Source organism: Danio aesculapii, chromosome 10 (genome assembly GCF_903798145.1).
Source record: "Danio aesculapii chromosome 10, fDanAes4.1, whole genome shotgun sequence".
Classification (NCBI taxonomy): Eukaryota; Metazoa; Chordata; class Actinopteri; order Cypriniformes; family Danionidae; genus Danio; species Danio aesculapii.
In genome coordinates, this window is record NC_079444.1 from 6940692 (window position 1) to 6961745 (window position 21054).

At 40.2% G+C, this 21054-nt stretch overlaps 1 long non-coding RNA gene across 1 annotated transcript; it reads left to right on the top strand.

Moving 5' to 3' along the window:
- The first annotated feature begins 16401 nt into the window (after positions 1-16401).
- On the top strand, positions 16402-21053 carry LOC130236749 (uncharacterized). Its single transcript, XR_008838480.1, has 3 exons — positions 16402-16619; positions 20697-20774; positions 21043-21053. It is a non-coding gene; the product is annotated as an uncharacterized LOC130236749 (long non-coding RNA).
- Position 21054: the final 1 nt, after the last annotated feature.

A 21054-nucleotide genomic window follows, 5' to 3' on the forward strand; every position in this document is an offset into this window, starting at 1 on the left:
TGAGATATTGCAGACAGTGATCACCCAACACGCATCAGCATTACAACGTGAGTGAACCACACAATATTTATAGTGCAGTCTGACTACAAACCTGCTGCCAAAAGGAAAAATCCATAGGCCCATCAACTGTATAGCTGTAAATCACTGAAAGACTGAATACGTATGGAAAACACTCCTAAACTATGCTTGACTTTTTATCTGTTAGCTTACACTGCCATCTCATGTAGAGTTAGAGAAAAGCATCAACGCCGTGAGCCAGGAATTTCAATAATGGCAGTTACTGTTTAGCAAGCTTGGAGATTTCAAAAGGAATCTCACTCTGAAATGTGAACTGACATGAACTGGTCTTGATTGCACAACTGTTCTGACTTTGTACACTTTCAGCAGCTGTATGTGCGCTAATCAAAACATATACATACTAACTTACAGTAGCTTCCATTTAAAAGCAAAAGAAAATCATTGTGTGTTGTTGAAAAGAAGATTTTAAAACATGTGAGTTGCAAATTTGTGTGCTGTGATGTTTTTGAAATGGTGTGAATTCATTGATGGACTAAGGTTGAGGGTCAAAGTACATTTCTATTGTGTCACCCTTTGTGAATATTGCGTGGATATGGGTGTGTCTCTTTGTATTATATCTCAGATCTCAGAGTTCTATAGTTGTATTATATCTCAGAGTTCTGCTGCATACACACTTGCAAAGAGAGTTTACATTAAAGCTTGTACAAATAGGCAAATTGAAACCTGATGAAAACTGGAATCTGGAATGCAATATGTCAGGCTGTATAATGCTTGAAATATGAAAGGTTACTTTAGACTGCATATCAAACAGAGAGTGGAGTTTAGTATTCAACCCAGGCTCATTCTGATTATTTACCCCTATATAAATTTTTGGAAAGCGCAAATATGTCCAAGGAGGTACATTTTTTGCAGTTTTTATTTACGCAAATCCACCAGAGGCCGCTGTGTATGCTTTTTGAGATCTCAAATTTCTCTCGCTAGTGCCATTCATGCCTGCTCTTCTTGCATAAGTCCACCAGAGGCCGCTGTCAACTGACTGACTGACTGACCAATCGACTGACACACCCTCTTGCTTCTCTAAACCCAACCGATAGTGTTTTCAAAAGCACAGATTGACCCGATCACCCACTTCCCTAAACCCAACCAACTGTTTTGAAAAGCAATCCAGAAAAAGAAAAGCCCTCGTGGCAGCCAGACTTTTACAATGTTTTCAAACTCTACCACATTCTCACCCCGTTATACCCCGTTATACTTGTTCATTTAATTTTTTTGACTTTTGCTTTTGTCTCACCTGCTTTCTGGTCTTTGCCAGACTAGAACCCTGCCGTCGCAGTCAACTCCCCTCTGCATCTCTAGTCCACCAATGTATGCTGCTAGAATAGACTGTAAAAGATATGGACGTAGCATCCATGACGTCACCCATAGGTTTCTGATGAATGCAAAAGAAGCTACCAGTAGCCATGGCCAACCATCGCCATTTTGTCCGCGCGTCATCGCACCAACCTGGGGATACCAAACAATGGCAAAGAATTTGAATTTCAGTTTCAGTTTCAGTTACTTCCGTATTTGCTTTACGAGGGAGAGCAGGAGGTTGCTGCTTGGCTGTTAGCCACTGGACAGACTTGGAACAGTGGGAAAGCCGTCCATAATGAGGTAAGTGGTCAGCTGCTAGTGCAAAAAGGAACAGCATCATACCGACTCGTAGCGTTCGTTTTAAAGACAAATTGCAGTCATACCTACTTCTGCCTACAAAATTCACGATCTCCAGAAATGTATTAAGGGCTACGTTTTCAGAATGAGTCTATGTTGACAAATAAAGGGAAAATTAAACAGAAGGTTGTGGTCTCTTTAAAAATCTGATGAAAAAATCTGGAATGCAATGTGTCTGACTGTATTCAACTCAATTCAATTCACCTTTATTTGTATAGCGCTTATACAATGTAGATTGTGTCAAAGCAGCTTCACATAAAATGTCATAGTAAATTGGAACAGTGTAGTTCAGTTTGTAGTGTTTAAGTTCAGTTCAGTTTAGCTCAGTTCAGTGTGGTTTAATAATCACTACTGAGAGTCCAAACACTGAAGAGCAAATCCAACGATGCGCAGCTCTATAGATCCCGAACCATGCAAGCCAGTGGCGACAGCAGAGAGGGAAAAAAAAACTTCACTAAATGGCGAAAGTGAAGAAAAAAAACCTTGAGGGAAACCAGGCTCAGTTGGGCACGACCATTTTAATTTCTCCGCTGGCCAAACGTCTTGTGCAGAGCTGCAGTCTCAGTGGCGGAGGCTGGAAGCTGGCCTAAGCGAAGACTCGTCTGTCTCTGGAGCATCACAGGAATCAGTCTCATGTTCTCCACTCTTCCATGACCACCACAGTAGCTGCTCAGGATACGGCCTGGACCAGGATATGGAAACCTTGGGATCATCTCGTCGTTGGTCTTGGATCGAATCAGTGACTCTGCATAGTCTGAGGGCCTTGGGAAGAGTATCCCCAGGTGGAAATGGAGAATAAAGAAAATAATTAGTGTAGCTGCTGTTCATAGTGTATATAAACTAGATGCAGATCCTGTGTGGAAGCCCCCTAAGTGGTGCACTAAGTGTATGCTTTACTGAACAGATAGGTCTTTAATCTAGTTTTGAATTGGGAGAGTGTGTCTGAGCCTCGGACGTTATCAGGAAGGCTATTCCAGAGTTTAGGAGCTATAAATGAGAAGGCTCGACCTCATTTACTCGACTTTGCTATTCTAGGTACTACCAGAAGCCCTAAGTTTTGAGACCTTAAAGAGCGAGTTGGATTGTAGCGAGACAGAAGATTGGTTAGATATACAGGAGCTAGATTATTTAAAGCTTTATATGTAAGAAGCAATATTTTAAATTCAATACGAAACTTAACAGGCAGCCAGTGTAAGGAGGATAAAATTGGGGTGATGTGATCAAATTTTCTAGACCTGGTAAGAACTCTGGCAGCTGCATTTTGTACTTATTGAAGTTTGTTAATAGAGAATGCTGGGCAGCCAGCAAACAGTGCATTACAGTAGTCCAGCCTAGAAGTCATAAAAGCATGGACTAGCTTTTCTGCATCTGAGATGGATAGCATACTTCGTAACTTAGCGATCTTTCTCAGATGAAAGAAAGCAGTTTTTGTGACATGAGATATATGATTTTTAAAAGTTAAATTACTGTCTAATATGACACCCAGATCTTTTATAGTAGAGCTAACGCTAACTTCGTATCCCTCTAATTGTAGGTCGAGTTGTGAGATCTGCTGTGTACAGGAGTTTAAGAGAAGATAATTGTTGGTCATCCAGTCTTTAACATCTTTGATACACTCAGTTAGCTTGGACAGTTTAGACGTCTCGTCAGGTTTCGTTGAAATATATAATTGAGTATCATCTGCATAGCAGTGTAAGCTGATCCCATGTCTTCTAATAATGTCTCCCAGGGGTAGCATGTATATTGTAAACAGCAAAGGGCCTAAAACTGATCCTTGAGGCACCCCGTATTTTACTGGGCTGATTTGTGAAGGCTGTCCATTAATATTCACAAACTAGTAACGGTCAGCTAAGTATGACTTAAACCATTGTAGGGCCTGTCCCTGGACACCTGTAGACTTTAAGCGATTAATGAGGATACCATGGTCAATGGTGTCAAATGCCGCACTAAGATAGTGTAAAACTAATAGCGAGATGCACCCTTGGTCAGCAGCTAAGAGTAAATCGTTGGTTATTTTCACTAATGCAGTTCTGTACTGTGATGAGCTCTGAAACCTGACTGAAACACTTCAAAAACATTGTTCGTCTGCAGAAATGAGCATAATTGAGCAGAAACAACTTTTTCTAGTATTTTTACATAAATGGAAGATTTGAAATAGGCCTAAATTAGCTAAGTTGCTGGGGTCCAGTTGTGGTTTAATAATAGGTTTAATAACAGCTAACTTGTTAGGATTTGGAACATGGCCTAAAAATAAAGAAGAGTTGATAACGTTAAGAAGAGGTTCTCCTATAACAGGTAGCAATTCTTTCAGTAACTTTGTTGGAATTGGGTCCAATATACACGTAGCTGATTTAGAGCTATTTATAATTTTGTCTAGATCTTCCTGTTCTATGATTTTAAAGCACTGTAGGTTATTTAGATTCAGTGGCGTGTTTACTGGATCTGAAGTATAAGGCAGTGCAGAAAGTTTAATATCTCCTATTTTCTGTCTAAGGCCTTCTATTTTATCACTGAAAAAATTCATGAAGTCATCACTACTAATTTGCGGTGGAACATTTTGTTCCAAAGATGACCGATTATTTGTTAATTTAGCGATGGTGTTAAATAAGAATCTAGGATTGTTATGATTATTTTCTATCAGTTTGCGGAGGTGCTCAGCCCTAGCAGATTTTAAAGCCCTCCTATAGCTGGACATACTGTCTTTGTACGCAATTCTAAAGACTTCTAAATTATTTTTTTTTTCATTTACGTTCCAGGGCACGGGTTGCTGTTTTGAGAGCGCGGGTATGACTATTATACCATGGTGTAGTTTTATTCTCTCTAGCCTTTTTTAGTTTGATGGGTGCCACAGTATTTAGAGTGCTAGTAAAGATGGCATCCATACTGCTGGTTACTACATCAAGGTCATTTCCGTTTGCGGGTGCATTTCGAAGTAGAGAAAGATCAGGTAGGTTATTTATAAATTCATCTTTGGTGGATGGAACAATAGTTCTACTAGGGCGATATATCGGAGCGGATCTGCTAATTTCAGGCAAACACAGCTTATATAGTAAGAGGTAGTGGTCTGTAATATCATCACTTTGTGGTATAATGTCTACATCAATGACCTCAATTCTATAAGACAGAATTAGATCTAGTGTATGCTTTAGGCGATGGGTTGGACCAATAACATTTTGCTTTATCCCTAGTGAAAGTAGTAAGTCCATAAACGCGAGCCCTAATGTGTCATTAGCGTCATCTATGTGGATGTTAAAGTCTCCTACAATTAGTATTTCATCATTTTTCATCAAAATTGACATAGGGTCCTGGGGGTCTATATATGGTGATTAGAGCGAGAGATAACATAAGTTTATGCATAGTGTTTGGAAGGCCAACATTAAGCGCTAATACTTCAAAGGAGCTAAACATAAGTCCGTTTCTCTGACTAACATTAAGAATATCACTAAAGATTGACGCAACTCCACCACCACGACCAGTTTGACGAGCCTTATGTTTATATAAGTATCCTGGAGGAGTTGCTTCACTTAAACTAATATAGTCATTTTGTTTCAGCCAGGTTTCAGTGAGACAGAGTGCATTAAGATTGTTATCTGTTATTATTTCATTTATGATAAGTGCTTTAGGTGCTAGTGACCTGATGTTTAGGAGACTGTGATGTAGTGAACCCAGAGTGGGCCCACTAGGAGGCGTGGGAGGCCTTAATATCACAATAAACCCAAAACAAAACAAAAAAAAAACCCAATGGCAAAAATCCAAAAACACAATGGCCTGACCCGGAAGTGTAAAAAGGTGGTATTTATTTACAACGATGTGGAGGATATGTCCAGTGCAAAATATATACAGTGTCCATAAAAAGTCCAAAAATATATATATACAAAAATACAAAGTACCAAATCAACAAATTAAATATAAAGACGAATATATATATATAACACAAAAACAAACCAAAGAAGAAAAAAAAAAAACAATCAAACGTAACCACTGTATACCAGTATCTACTCACTCAGAGAATTTGCTCACGGCTCTGCCACAGCACGCTCGCTAGCCAGGTAAACTGACCCCGAGCTGGAGTCTGGCGTCCTTCTTTATACCCCAGACTCCGCCCATCGATTGGCGTAAGCCATTCAGGTATGTACCTAAATTATATCTCTTTTATCTTTGCCTTAAATGGCATTTCTTTAAACATAAAACATTGTCTGCTTAACAGACCAATAACACATACAACATTAACCACATACAACCCTTTACAGCTCTCCTCCTGTAAAACAGGACAAACAACAACGCTGGTTGTACCCACATAAACACAAATGGTACGGTCGGACTTTCAGCGCGCAAACTCCCAAGGCGCGGCTTCTGATGTCATAAGCGCGCGCCCTTCCTTCACTCAGGTTTGCCGGTCTCGCGCTGAAGTCCGAACCCCCCTAACAAACAGACAACAAACAGACAAACAAAAACACGCAGACAATGGGTGTGTGTAAGTATGCTCCATGTGAGATTATAGGGGGGAGATGAAACTGTGGAGGAATGACAGAATGCCGGTGACATGACGCGTGCACTCATCAAAAATCCCCGCTGACGGAGGAGGAAGAAATGAAGGTAAGTGCAGAGTGTGTGTGTGTGTGTGTGTGTGTGTGTGTGTGTGTGTGTGTGTGTGTGTGTGTGTGTGTGTGTATATATTGGTGCGGCCGTCAGAGACGGAGGGGAGAAGTCTCACTTCTCCACATTATCCTCCCCCTCTCCAAGCTGCGTACTGTCTGGTAACCTGGACAGGAAGTCGGCTACTATGTTTTTCTTCCCGGGGCAGTGACGTATTTTAAATCTGAAGGGTTGTAATGCCAAGTACCATCGGGTCACTCTAGCGTTGTTATCCTTCATGGTATGAATCCATGTGAGCGCCCGATGGTCAGTCTCTAGGTCAAACTCCCTCCCCAGGAGATAGTAGCGGAGGGATTCAAGGGACCACTTGATGGCCAGACACTCTTTCTCTACCGTGGAGTACCGAGTTTCCCTGGGCAACAGCTTCCTACTCAGAAACACCACAGGTCTCTCCTCTCCAGATGGTCCCTGGGCCAGTACCGCGCCAATCCCTCGGTCTGATGCGTCCACCTGCACCAAGAAACGTCGAGTAAAGTCTGGACTCTTTAGCACTGGATGTGCACAGAGTCTCTCTTGCAAAGTCTTCCATGCCTGCTCACAGGCCTCAGTCCAAATGACTGGATTCTTTGTCCCCTTAATTAACAAGTCCGTTAAGGGTGCTGCTGTTGAGGCAAAGTCAGGGATGAAGCGCCGGTACCAGCCCACCAATCCTATAAAGGAGCGCACTTCCTTCTTGGTCCTGGGTCTTGGGCTTCGCCGAATTGCTTCCACCTTGTCTACCTGTGGTCTGAGACTGCCATTACCAAGTCGGTACCCCAGGTAGTTGGTTTCTTGTTTGCCCCATTCACACTTTGCCACGTTTAAGGACAGACCCGCCGCTTGGATCTTCTCCAGGGTCTGTCTTACGTGCCGCAAATGATCCACCCACGTGTGACTATGAATCACAACGTCGTCTAGGTACGCAGCCGCAAACTCTTCACAGCCCTGGAGAACTTGGTCCATAAGTCGCTGGAAGGTCGCAGGTGCCCCATGTAATCCAAACGGAAGAACTGTAAACTGGTATAGACCAAGAGGTGTTCTGAAGGCAGTCAGTGGTCTTGATAACGGATGGAGGGGCACCTGCCAATATCCCTTACACAAGTCCAGTGTAGTGATGTAGCGGGCCTGTCCAATCCTCTCCAGCAGGTCATCAATCCTAGGCATAGGGTAGGCATCAAACTTCGATTGAGCATTCAGCTTACGGAAGTCAACACAGACCCTCAAGGATCCATCCTTCTTCGGAACGATGACGAGTGGGCTACTCCATTCAGAGGTTGAAGCCTCGATGACCCCCAACTCCTTCATGGTCTCGATCTCTTCTTTCAAAGGCTTGAGCAGTTTTTCCGGGATTCGATAAGGTCTCTGTCTTGATGGAATGTTATTGGTAAGATGAATGGTGTGTTGGGTTACCTCGGTTCTGCCTGGTCTCTGCTGGAACAATGAAGGGTAATGGTTCCGTAGATCTTGTAACTGTTGTTGTTTCTCTTCTTCTAGGTGTTCCAGTTTCAGCTCTGCAGATTTCCTTGGTGTCACCATCTCTTCAGCTGGTTCCCTTTCATCTTCTTCCACTTCTCTTACCATCAAGGACTGTTTAAGTTGTTGCGGTGTCTTGGCCTCTTTCCATTCTTTCAGGAGGTTAATGTGGTAGGTTTGCCGACTCTTCTTCTTCTCAGGGTGATGTATCTCATATGTGACCGGACCCATCTTTCTGGTAATCTCATAGGGCCCCTGCCACTTTGCAAGAAGTTTGTTAGTTGACGTGGGTAATAGTAATAATACCTTCTGCCCCGGTTGAAATTGGCGTAGACGGGTCTTTTGGTCATACCATTTCTTTTGCTTGTCTTGTGCCTCTTTCAGGTTTTCCTCCGCTTGCTCCCTGTAGGTCTCCAGCCTCTCCCTCATTTCCAGGATGAAATTGATGATGCTGCTGCCCTCTTCTGCTGCTTGAGGCTTTGTCCATGCCTTCTTTATTAAGTCTAACGGCCCCTGGACTGGCCAGCCATACATCAACTCAAAAGGGGCAAAACCTGTGGATGCTTGAGGTACCTCCCTATAGGCGAACAGCAGGAACGGTAGCCACTTGTCCCAGTCCTTTCCAGTGTCATTCACAAACTTCCGTAGCATGTTCTTTAGTGTCGCATTAAATCTCTCCACCAGCCCATCCGTCTGCGGGTGATAAGGGGTCGTCCTTAGTGCAGTGATGCCCAACTGCTGGTGAAACTGCTTCATCACCCGTGACATAAAATTGGTTCCCTGGTCTGTGATGATTTCGTCGGGGATGCCTACCCTGGAAAACAGTTGTATAAGAGCATGTAATACCTTTGTGGTGGTGACTGTGCGAAGTGGGAATGCTTCGGGGTAACGTGTGGCGTAGTCACAGATGACAAGTATGTAGCGGTGTCCAGCACTACTCCTTTCTAGTGGTCCCACATTATCCATGGCAATGCGGCGGAAAGGGGTTGAGATAATGGGTAAGGGATGTAACGGAGCCTTGTCTCTTTGACGTACCGCACTGGTTGTCTGACATGTGGTGCAAGTGTTGCAGTATGTCTGAACATCAGTGTACATGGTAGGCCAATAGAAACGTGAGCTTATGTGCGTGTATGTCTTGTGAAATGCTAAATGTCCTGCCCATGGAAGTGTGTGTGATAGCTGTAATACAATTGGACGACAAGACAAGGGTACAACCAAACGTTTCACATTCCCCACTTGTACATATAACAAATTATCACTGATAATAAACTTTTCATCATTCAAGTTAGTGTTATTTTGTTTTTCTGCCCTTGTAAACAACGTTTTCAAAGTTTGATCATTCCTTTGCAGTTCAGCAATGTTTTCTGGGATCTGCCAGTCCCTCACCTCCAGACCACTTGTATCAGGTTTGGGTACTGGAGAACCCAGATGCTTTAACAGCCGTTTCTGCTGACAAGTTTTCTTTGGGGCCTTAGTCCCACCCTGTAGCAAACTACTGTCCAAGTCTGGTAGTGGTTGCAAACCAGCTTTTGAACGTGTCATAACAGTACATGTAATTTAATCTACATTCCCACCTTCAAAGATCTTTTTGGTAGATTCAACACACAGTTCATTTAGTACTGGGAGGTCTCTTCCTAAAATCATGTCTGTAGGTAAGTTAGTGACAACTGCAACATTCATTAAATACATTTGATCTTGAATGCCCACAAGTACCTCTGCTTTCGGATACCTCTTTATATCCCCATGAATACATTGTACTTCCGTGGTGTTAGTATAGTCAACATTAAAGACATGACATGATTTGATCAGGGAAATCGAACTTCCTGTATCAAGCAGTGCTTTCAATTCAAAACCATTCACAGTAATTTCCAACAAATCAACATTTTGTCCCACATCAAAGTCACTGTTAGCATCCCCCTCTCTGGGTGCATAGCAAAACCCTGTCAGCTTCGATTTCCGGGCTGGGCACACAGATGCTTTGTGTCCCTTTTGCTGACATACATAACAGATCAGTGTATGTGAATGTTCAGTCTCAAGTTCATGCGAGTGCTGATTGTCAGTGTTGTGAAATGTGTGTCGTGCTCTACCTTTCGAAGGTTGCGTGCGCAGGCCGGGGCGATGAGCGTTCATGTACTGTTGGGCCAACTTTGCTGCTGTCAGTCCCGAGTTCGGCTCATGTTCTTTAACCCACGTTCTGGCGTCTGGTTGCATGACCCTCAGCAGTTGCTCCATGATGATCTGCTCACCGATCTCCTCCTTTGTATTTTGATTTGGTCTCACCCAGCGCTGATACAGATGTCTCAGGCGATGATACGTCTCTGTTGGCGACTCCCCTTCAGGTAGTGTAGCAGCCCTGAAGCGTTGCCGGTAGGTCTCTGCAGAGATGTCATACTTCTGCAGAAGAGAGTCTTTTAGTTGAACGTAATCATCTGCACTGACCTCATCCATCGCTAGGTATGCCTCCAGCGCTCGACCAGTCAACAATGGCACCAGCCGACAGCTCCACTCCTCCCGAGGCCACTGCCACGTTCGGGCCAGACGTTCAAATCGTCGCAGGTAGCTTTCGATGTCATCTCCCGGCTGTAAGGGTGGCATCGGTGTCTCCGGGCGACGTGTCTGTGCGGCTCGTCGGTCGGTTGACTGTACGGGTGGTGGTGGGGTAGGTGGGGGTGATGTCTCCACTGTGGATACTCTACTGGGCGATGGCGTTGTCAGCTCCGTCGGCCGTATCGACTCACGGAGTCCCCGCAGCTCACGAAGAAACAGCTCCTCTCTTGTTTGCTGCGCCTTGAGGAAATCCCTCATCATACTCGCCATGCCCTCCCTGGACTGCGTAGAAGTCTCACTGGTGCTGGGATGCTCCGTAGCTGCCTCTTCTCCACCAGACGACAGTCTACGCCAAGCTGCGTCCTTCACAGCAGATCGTAGACACAGCTTCCTCCTCCTCATTCTCTTCCGGGTGGCCGCCGCTTCTGACACCAACTGTGGTGTAGTGAACCCAGGGTGGGCCCACTAGGAGGCGTGGGAGGCCTTAATATCACAATAAACCCAAAACAAAACAAAAAAAAAACCCAATGGCAAAAATCCAAAAACACAATGGCCTGACCCGGAAGTGTAAAAAGGTGGTATTTATTTACAACGATGTGGAGGATTTGTCCAGTGCAAAATATATACAGTGTCCATAAAAAGTCCAAAAATATATATATACAAAAATACAAAGTACCAAATCAACAAATTAAATATAAAGACGAATATATATATATAACACAAAAACAAACCAAAGAAGAAAAAAAAAAACAATCAAACGTAACCACTGTATACCAGTATCTACTCACTCAGAGAATTTGCTCACGGCTCTGCCACAGCATGCTCGCTAGCCAGGTAAACTGACCCCGAGCTGGAGTCTGGCGTCCTTCTTTATACCCCAGTCTCCGCCCATCGATTGGCGTAAGCCATTCAGGTATGTACCTAAATTATATCTCTTTTATTTTTGCCTTAAATGGCATTTCTTTAAACATAAAACATTGTCTGCTTAACAGACCAATAACACATACAACATTAACCACATACAACCCTTTACAGCTCTCCTCCTGTAAAACAGGACAAACAACAACGCTGGTTGTACCCACATAAACACAAATGGTACGGTCGGACTTTCAGCGCGCAAACTCCCAAGGCGCGGCTTCTGATGTCATAAGCGCGCGCCCTTCCTTCACTCAGGTTTGCCGGTCTCGCGCTGAAGTCCGAACCCCCCTAACAAACAGACAACAAACAGACAAACAAAAACACGCAGACAATGGGTGTGTGTAAGTATGCTCCATGTGAGATTATAGGGGGGAGATGAAACTGTGGAGGAATGACAGAATGCCGGTGACATGACGCGTGCACTCATCAAAAATCACCGCTGACGGAGGAGGAAGAAATGAAGGTAAGTGCAGAGTGTGTGTGTGTGTGTGTGTGTGTGTGTGTGTGTGTGTGTGTATATATTGGTGCTGCCGTCAGAGACGGAGGGGAGAAGTCTCAGATTTTAAAGCCCTCCTATAGCTGGACATACTGTCTTTGTACGCAATTCTAAAGACTTCTAAATTATTTTTTTTTTCATTTACGTTCCAGGGCACGGGTTGCTGTTTTGAGAGCGCGGGTATGACTATTATACCATGGTGTAGTTTTATTCTCTCTAGCCTTTTTTAGTTTGATGGGTGCCACAGTATTTAGAGTGCTAGTAAAGATGGCATCCATACTGCTGGTTACTACATCAAGGTCATTTGCGTTTGCGGGTGCATTTCGAAGTAGAGAAAGATCAGGTAGGTTATTTATAAATTCATCTTTGGTGGATGGAACAATAGTTCTACTAGGGCGATATATCGGAGCGGATCTGCTAATTTCAGGTAAACACAGCTTATATAGTAAGAGGTAGTGGTCTGTAATATCATCACTTTGTGGTATAATGTCTACATCAATGACCTCAATTCCATAAGACAGAATTAGATCTAGTGTATGCTTTAGGCGATGGGTTGGACCAATAACATTTTGCTTTATCCCTAGTGAAAGTAGTAAGTCCATAAACGCGAGCCCTAATGTGTCATTAGCGTCATCTATGTGGATGTTAAAGTCTCCTACAATTAGTATTTCATCATTTTTCATCAAAATTGACATAGGGTCCTGGGGGTCTATATATGGTGATTAGAGCGAGAGATAACATAAGTTTATGCATAGTGTTTGGAAGGCCAACATTCACTTAAACTAATGTAGTCATTTTGTTTCAGCCAGGTTTCAGTGAGACAGAGTGCATTAAGATTGTTATCTGTTATTATTTCATTTATGATAAGTGCTTTAGGTGCTAGTGACCTGATGTTTAGGAGACCAAGCTTCATGAAATTTGTATTTTCACTTTTTAGTGTTTTTTTTTTGTTTAATTCTTAATAGATTATTTCTGGAGCACACAGTACGTTTGTTTCTTGATCTAATAATGCGAGGAACAGACACAGTCTCTATGGGGTTAGCCAGATATGTATTACTGTTATTTATGTGGGACGAATAGGAGTCTGTATGGCTAAATTGTGAATTTTGTGAATTTTTACTTACTAGTCAGATAGAGCGAAGTATTCTGGAGATGTTGTCTGACAGGAGTTCAGCTCCAGCTCGACTGGGGTGCAGCCCGTCAGCGCGGAAAAGCGTAGGACGCTCCCAGAAAAGATTCCACTTATTGGCAAAGAGCAATTTCTGTTCTTCACACCATGTTAATAGCCATTCATTCAGAGCAAAAAGTCTACTGAAGCTTTCATTTCCTCGGCGGTAAGTAGGAAGCGGTCCAGAAACGATGATCTGCGTGGCGGGCGAGGTGCGTCGAACCGTCTCGATCAGGCTCCTGAAGTCCTTCTTCAGGATCTCCGTCTGCCGGAGCCCGGTGTCGTTTGTCCCCACGTGGAGGACGACGGCACCGAGGCTCTCGGCAGCGCTCAGGATAGTAGGTATCTGTGCAGAAATATTCTTAACTCGGGCACCAGGGAAGCAGAAAGTGCGTACTTTGTTACCTTTGGAGGAAGGTATAATATCTTGCTTTGAAATATGAAAGATCATTTTAGAGAGCATATCAAACATAGAGAATGGAGATCAGAATTTCATTTACTTTTTTTTAATATAATGTAATCTTTACTGTTAAAAAACGATTTTTGGCTTTAACTGAAGCTATTCCAGTTGCACTGTTGAACCGACTGACCATAGAGATTCTCCACAAATATTCTGTAACTGTAGAACTGTAAAAAGTTTGGCTGTCAGTAAAATAGTGTTTGTCAGATAATTAAAGAATACCATCTGTCACAGATGATGAACACCAATAACTGGGAAGATCTGAAAATGATCTCTAATTTTAATCAGTGTTCGTTTTTAAGTTTGTCATTTTAAGTTATGCAATATGTACATTTGAAGTCAGAACTATTAGCCCCCTTGAATTATTAGCCTCCCTGTTTATTTATTTTCCACAATTTCTGTTTAACAGAGAGAAGATTTTTTTAAACACATTTCTAATCATAATAGTTTTAATAACTCATTTCTAATAACTGATTTATTTGATCTTTGCCATGATGACAGTAAATAACATTTGACTAGATATTTTACAAGACACTTCTAAACAGCTTAAAGTGACATTTAAAGGCTTAACTAGGTTAATTAGGTTAACTAGGGGGGTTAGGGTAAGTTATTGTATAAGGATGGTTTGTTCTGTAGACAGTCGAAAACAATTTGCTAAAAAGAGCTAATAATTTTGACCTTAAAATGGTTCATAAACAATGTAAAAATGCTTTTATTCTAGCCGAAATTAAACAAATAAAACTTTCTCCAGAAGAAAAAATATTATCAGACATACTGTGAAAATGTCCTTGCTCTGTTAAACATGATTTTGGAAGTATTTAAAAAAGTAATAAAAATTCAAAGTGGGGCTAATAATTCTGACTTCAGCTGTATGCCACAATTGCCATCTGAGACATTTTTCTCTGGCTCCACTGCATATAATCAGTAAACGTGTGTGTATTATAATGAGTACCTTTTATTCATTGCATTTGAAGTTAAATAACTGAACATAAACATAAGAGGCTGAAAAATATGTATCTAGAATAAAAGCACTTTGAGTTTTTTGCATCTGAACTCTTCATATGTCGCTCATGAAACATGCTTAACAGCTACTCTTTTACTTTTTTGAAGATTATCACGAACAGGAATAGCTTTGACCTTTTTGATAATTTTCAAATTTTGATCCCTGTGGGTTGATATGTTTCTATATGTTGTTATCAACCCAGGCTCATTCTGAAAACGTACCACTATAAACATTTCTGGAGAGTGCCAAATACATCCCAGGAGATATGTTTTTTTTTTCAATTCAATTCAATTCAATTCAATTCAATTCAATTCAATTCAATTAATCTTTATTTCTATAGTGCTTTACAATGTAGATTGTGTCAAAGCAGCTTTACGTAGAAGATTATAGTAAATTGAAACTGTGTCAGTTCAATTTTCAGTGTTGAAATTCAGTTTAGTTCAGTTTAGTGTGGTTTAATATTCACAGCTGAGAGTTCATACATTGAAGAGCAAATTCATCAATGTGCAGCTCTATAAGTCCCGAACCATGCAAGCCAGTGGAGATAGCGGTGAGGAAAAAACTCTAACAATTGGCGAAAGTGAAGGATTAAGAAAAAGCAGGCTTAGTTGGGCACAGACATTTTCCTATGGCCAAAATCTGGTGCAGAGCTGCAGTCTAGGCGCCGGAGGGTGGAGAACGCTGGGAATGGTCACCGGCTGGTGTACAGGCTGTCCCTTTAGGATCAATGCAAGGACTCGTCTGTCACTGGGGTCTTACAGGGATCAGTCTCATGCTCTCCACTCCTTCATAACCACCACAGCAGTTGCTCAGGATGAGCCCTGGTCCAGGATTATGGAAACCTCGGGAATAATAAAAAAAGACTAACATAAGGGCAGATACCGTTCAAATTATACTGTCTTTCTGGGAATTGTTCCCAGCTCCAGTTGCCCTAAATAATGCAGACTAACAATCCTTTAAAGGATTTGGATTTCTGCAGCATTTGTGTTTTTTGTGTATGCTAATGCAAAGAAATCTTTAATCTAGTTTTAAACTGACACAGAGTGTGTCTGCTTTCCGAACTGTGCTAGGAAGGCTGTTCCAGAGTTTAGGTGCCAGATATGAGAAAGATCTACCACCTACAGTTTATTTTGATATTCTGGAAATAATCACTTGTCCAGAATTAATTGAGCGTAGATGACGTGAGGGGCTATAATACACCAGGAGATCCCTTAAACCAATAGTGTTTTCAAAAGCACAGATTGAGCCGCCCACCCACATCCCTAAACCCAACCAACAGTTTTCAAAAGAAATCTAGAAAAAGAAAAGCCCTCGCCTTATTTTTACCTCGTTTTCTTATTTTACCACATTCTTACCCTGTTATTTACTTGTTGATTTAATTTTTTGGCTTTTGTAGTTGTTTTATACCCGCTTTCTGGAACCGTTCTTCGCCGGACTCAAACCTTGTCATCATATTCAACTTCTCTCTGTGTCTAAAGTACGCTGACGTACATGGCAGGCTACTGGACAAACTGATAACAGCAGGAAAGCCATCCATACAGAGATAAGTGGTCAGCTGGTAAGCATGAAAAGGAACAACGTCATACCACCCCACAGCGTTTGTTTTAAAGACGTACTTTTAAAGAAGACATGTGTATTTCTAGCTACATAATTTGCAATCTCCAGAAATGTATATAGGGCTACGTTTTCAGAATGAACCTATCTTGGTTGTTATTTAAGTACCTAATATAGAACAGCTTGACAAAGTAGTCAAAGAGCATGCATTTCATTTGCAAAGAGCATATACATTTTAATAGATACCAAATCCAGCAACATTTACATTTTAAATCAAATACTGAAACGTTCTGGAAATATACTATTAATATCTAATACAGCCTAATGTGTCACATATAAAGCCAAACTTCCTGTTCCGCCAACAAATTCAAACTCACAAACCCCTACCCATGGGTGTGTTCATGCATTCATGACATTGCTAGGCTTTCCCAGAAGGCACTCAGCAGAGGTGAGTTGGCTCAGGTTACGGCAAACATTGTCACAATCACAAGAAAAACTCCTGACAAGAACTACAGCTCTTCATTCTGTCCCGAACTCCTCTTATCTGTCCCGACCCTGCTATAACCGTGGCTGGAGATAGAGATATGTGACCCCTTCCTCTTAAAGTCCACTGACATTGGATCTAAGCAGACAGCAGGTGAGTGAAGTGTTTATGTGTTACTACGGTATTATGTTTAAAGCGTTACATAAAGTTTGTTTATGAGACGCATGCTTTTAGATTCATGTTGCTTGCTGTTGACTTCATTTATTGACGCACATGTACATGTGCTGTATTATGAGATTAGCAGGTAACTAAGGAAGTATGAGAGTCAAACGTGAAGAAGTTTTGCATAAGTTCTCCAAAATAAGGTCTGAAATTGGTTGTACACATACTAGGGGCTTTATATTTTAGCATGATTTCATTTGAGACATTAAAAAAAACTTGATGGATTTTAGATATATTTTTTGAGGTCAATGTTAGATGTCAATTTGACGTTGTTTTGATGTCAAAGTAGTTTACATGCATTGTAGAAATACAAAATTCAGTTTAAACTTAAATTTGATACATATTTTCATATATTAAAAATGTTTTGTGTCATTATTTTGGTGGTCAAAAGGGCATCAATGTTTGCATGTCAAATAGATGTCAAGTTTTTAAAATAAAATTGATTTGCATAATTTTTGATGTGTTTTTTGATGTCGTTTTAACATCAAAGCACCCACTAGGTCAGTCACACCATTGTTTGTTTGATTCCATTAGTCCAGTATTTGTTGACAGCCATATTTGCATACAGATGCAGATCTTTTGACAGTCAAAATCCTTTCAAATCTGTGTTTGCCGCGGATCTGGATTTGTATCTGTGGCTTTTTTTTTTTTTTTTGAGAGCAAGCACTGACTTGAACAACCACACCACTCCCTCTAATACTCAAATTCACTAAACGCTTCAGGATTGACTGAGCAAAGTGAAAGTACAACTCAAACAATCCTAAACACACAAGACCAGCAGGCTTTCTTTTTTCGAGTGGCCTCAGGCTTTAGTGTTTAAAAAAGAAGGGACTTTTGAAAGGACCTGTTTGCTAATGACACATTAGCATGGAGCATTTTCAGCTGTTTTCACTCAAATACCACAGTCATTAATGCTGAAAGAAACATGTTTGGGCACAGTTGAAACTCTTCTGTGTGTAATATTAGGCAGTCTTGAATGTCTTGATGACTGCAGAAACATGAATTTTATTCAGCTGATATGGTCAACATAGGCTCATTCTGAAAATGTAGCCCTATACATTTCTGGAGATCACAAATTATGTAGCTACGTATGGCTGCATTTTGTCTTTAAAACAAACGTTACGGGGCGGCATGATGCCGTTCCTTTACTTGCTTACCAGCTGAGTGCTTACCTCCGTATGGACGGTTTTTCCACTGTTACCAGTTTGTCAAGTAGCTCGCGCTTATGCTGGCGGACTTGAGACGCAGAGCAGAGTTGACCACGACAACGGTGCTTTTAAAAACACTTTGGGTTGGGTTTAGGGAAGGGGGGGTGGGGGGATCGGTTAGTTGGTCAGTGAAGGAAATCAGTCAGTCGACAGCGGCCTCTGGTGGATTTACATGAGAGCAGTATGCGTGAATGGCACTCGCGAGAGAAATTTGAGATCTCAAAAAGCATACTCAGCAGCCTCCGGTGGATTTGTGAAAACAAAAACTGCAAAAAAACGTAGCTCCTGGGACATTTTTTGCTCTCTACACAAATGTATATAGGGGTATGTAGTCAGAATGAGCCTGGGTTGGATTTGGCAGTAAAACTAAATGTTTGTTGTTGCTTTAACAGATATGAAATGCAGACGATCAATAAAAAGCATTGTTCTTTATGTCATATCAAAACCAGTTTTATCAAAGTGCATGATTGCTAAACAAATACATTTTAATGTTGCCATCACATAACCTCTGTTAAACTGTAAACAGTCAGTGAAGTGTTTCAAGAAACACAATACTGGAGCTGGAGTTATTATTCACATAAAATGAACGGTCACACTTTATTTTGATGATCTGCTTCTTGAATTAAGTTACATTGCATCTACATGCCAACTAATTCTCATTAGATTACAAGTACACTGTTAGGTTGAGGTTAGTGTTAGTGTAAGTTGACATGGCACTTGCAACGTTTCTTAAGTCAGTTAAATGTCTGTTGAATGTCTGTATTAACAGATATTAAGCAGACAGTCTACTAATACTCAACTGGACTATCAAAATAAAGTGTTACCAAATGAACAATAATAACTGCACACTATAAATCATTTATTAAACATTAGCAAGTAGTTTAGCATTTCTTTAGCATTAACTCTACATTAACAGTCATTGTAAGCATAACTACAGCTACAAATGCTGACTAATAAATAATTATATACGTTTAATATTAATTCTTGTATTTTCATACTTTGTTAATAATAATTCTTTTTGCTTAATTTGACTCCCTTTTTTACATTGCAATCTTTGCAATCCTATCTAGAAACCCTCTGTTGAAATCACACTCTTTCAATTTTTTTCCTTTTTAGCAGAGCATTTAATTGTCATTTATAAGGATTCATGAAGCATAAAATGTCCTCACTAGATTTTGGTAACACATTATAATAACTGTACACACTATGAATCATTTATTAACATTAGCTCTACATTAATAGACATTACTACATAGTTTTAACTACATCTACTAACGTTATATTCTTGACTTATAAACACATGTATAGTGTGCATAATGATTCTAATCCTTTGTTAGTTATTATTTTTTCTTTACTAAATTAAGTATTGCATTATTTGCAAGCCAGTTATTTAGTTGTTGGTTTTAAAGATCATTCGGAATGAATTAATAAATGATTAATAAACTATTCAAATGAACATTTACGCATTTTATTTTTCATACATATAGTACTTTGTTAATAAATGCTTTATTAATACACGTAATGCGTGTATTAGATTAGATTAGATTAGATTGTGACCTAATCTAAAGCGAGGACTGTTATGCTTTATAAATACCTTATAAATCACAATTAAAGGTTCCGTATCAAATAAAAAATAAATAAATAAATAAATAAAGTAAAATTACTATACAGTTTAAACATTGAACACTGAAATTTCATTTTATTTCATTTTTCTTGGACTTAGTTACTTTATTCATTAGGGGTCGCCACAGCTGAACGAGCCGTCAGTGTATCCAGCATATGTTTTACACAGCGGATGCCCTTCCAGCTGAAACCCAGTACTGGGAAACACCCATACACATTCATTCACACACACATACACTATGGCCACTTTAGTTTATTCAATTCATCTACAGTTTACCGCATGTCTCTGGACTGTGGGGGAAACCGGAGCCCCAGAGGAAATACACATGAACATGGGGAGAACATGCAAATTCCACACAGAAATGCCAACTGGCCCAACCGGGACTCGAACAGGCGACCTTCTTGTCGTGAGGTGACATTTCAAACCATTGAGCCACCGTGTCGCCATACAAATGAAATGCTTTATCATATTGTTATATTTTTAATGTACTGTATTATATTGTTGTTTTTACACAGTTTTTCAGTCATTTTTACCACATGACATCAATCCTCGCTGACCAGGTAGCATTTTGCCCTCTGCAATTATTTAATTCAAATGTGAAGTTTGCATTCTTAATAAGTTGCAATCAAAAATTATTATTTAAGCTGGACCATTAATTCATGGCCTTGATGTTAAGGGAAAATGTATAAATTTTCGCTGCAACAAATTACAGTATTTTTTAGGCTGGTCCAAAGCAAAACTATACTTAATGTAAGGGTAAAAACATTGTTTTTTGAAAATAAAAATGTTTTGCACCAAAGTAAAAAACAAAAACAACAACAAATAATAGTGGTCTCTATAGTAAGAAATATTTTTACTTTTTTTGAATGCATTTTTTTTCTTGACCACAATATATATTTTTGACTTAGATTAGGATCAATTTCAAATTTTGAACCAGTTAAATTATACTTTAAATAATAATAATAATAATAATAATTAATTATAATAATTAATTGATGTAACGAATTACGGTATTTTTTTACGGTAAATTTTTCCATTGTTTGTATAATTTGAAAAGTGAAATGTACCAGGGCAATATTGAATAGCCACATATTTCCAGTGATCCTGAATTAATATTTTCATGTATTAAATGCTGTGCATGTAAAATGTATAAAGAATATACTTTCTTCTTCGCAGATCGAGTTGGTTTGTTGAAATGAATGCAGTCCAGTCAAACTCTGTCGTTCAAGTTGGTGCTGGAAAAGTTTGCTCCAGGTCAGTAATAGTTGATATTGTATTGCATTATATTTTATTTATACATATATATATACACAAATTATATTTTAATGGAGTCAAAGGAATACTCTATATGTTATCAATGACATGGCAGACTATTTTACGGTAAACATTAGCCTGACATCTGAGATGACCATTGAAAATCTGACAATCAAAATATAATTGTAACTTAAACAATTTTATTTATCTAATTTCCTAATATGTCTGTCCATTCTTGCTTAACTCACTTTTCTCGCTGAATTCAAAGGGCTGAGTTTTC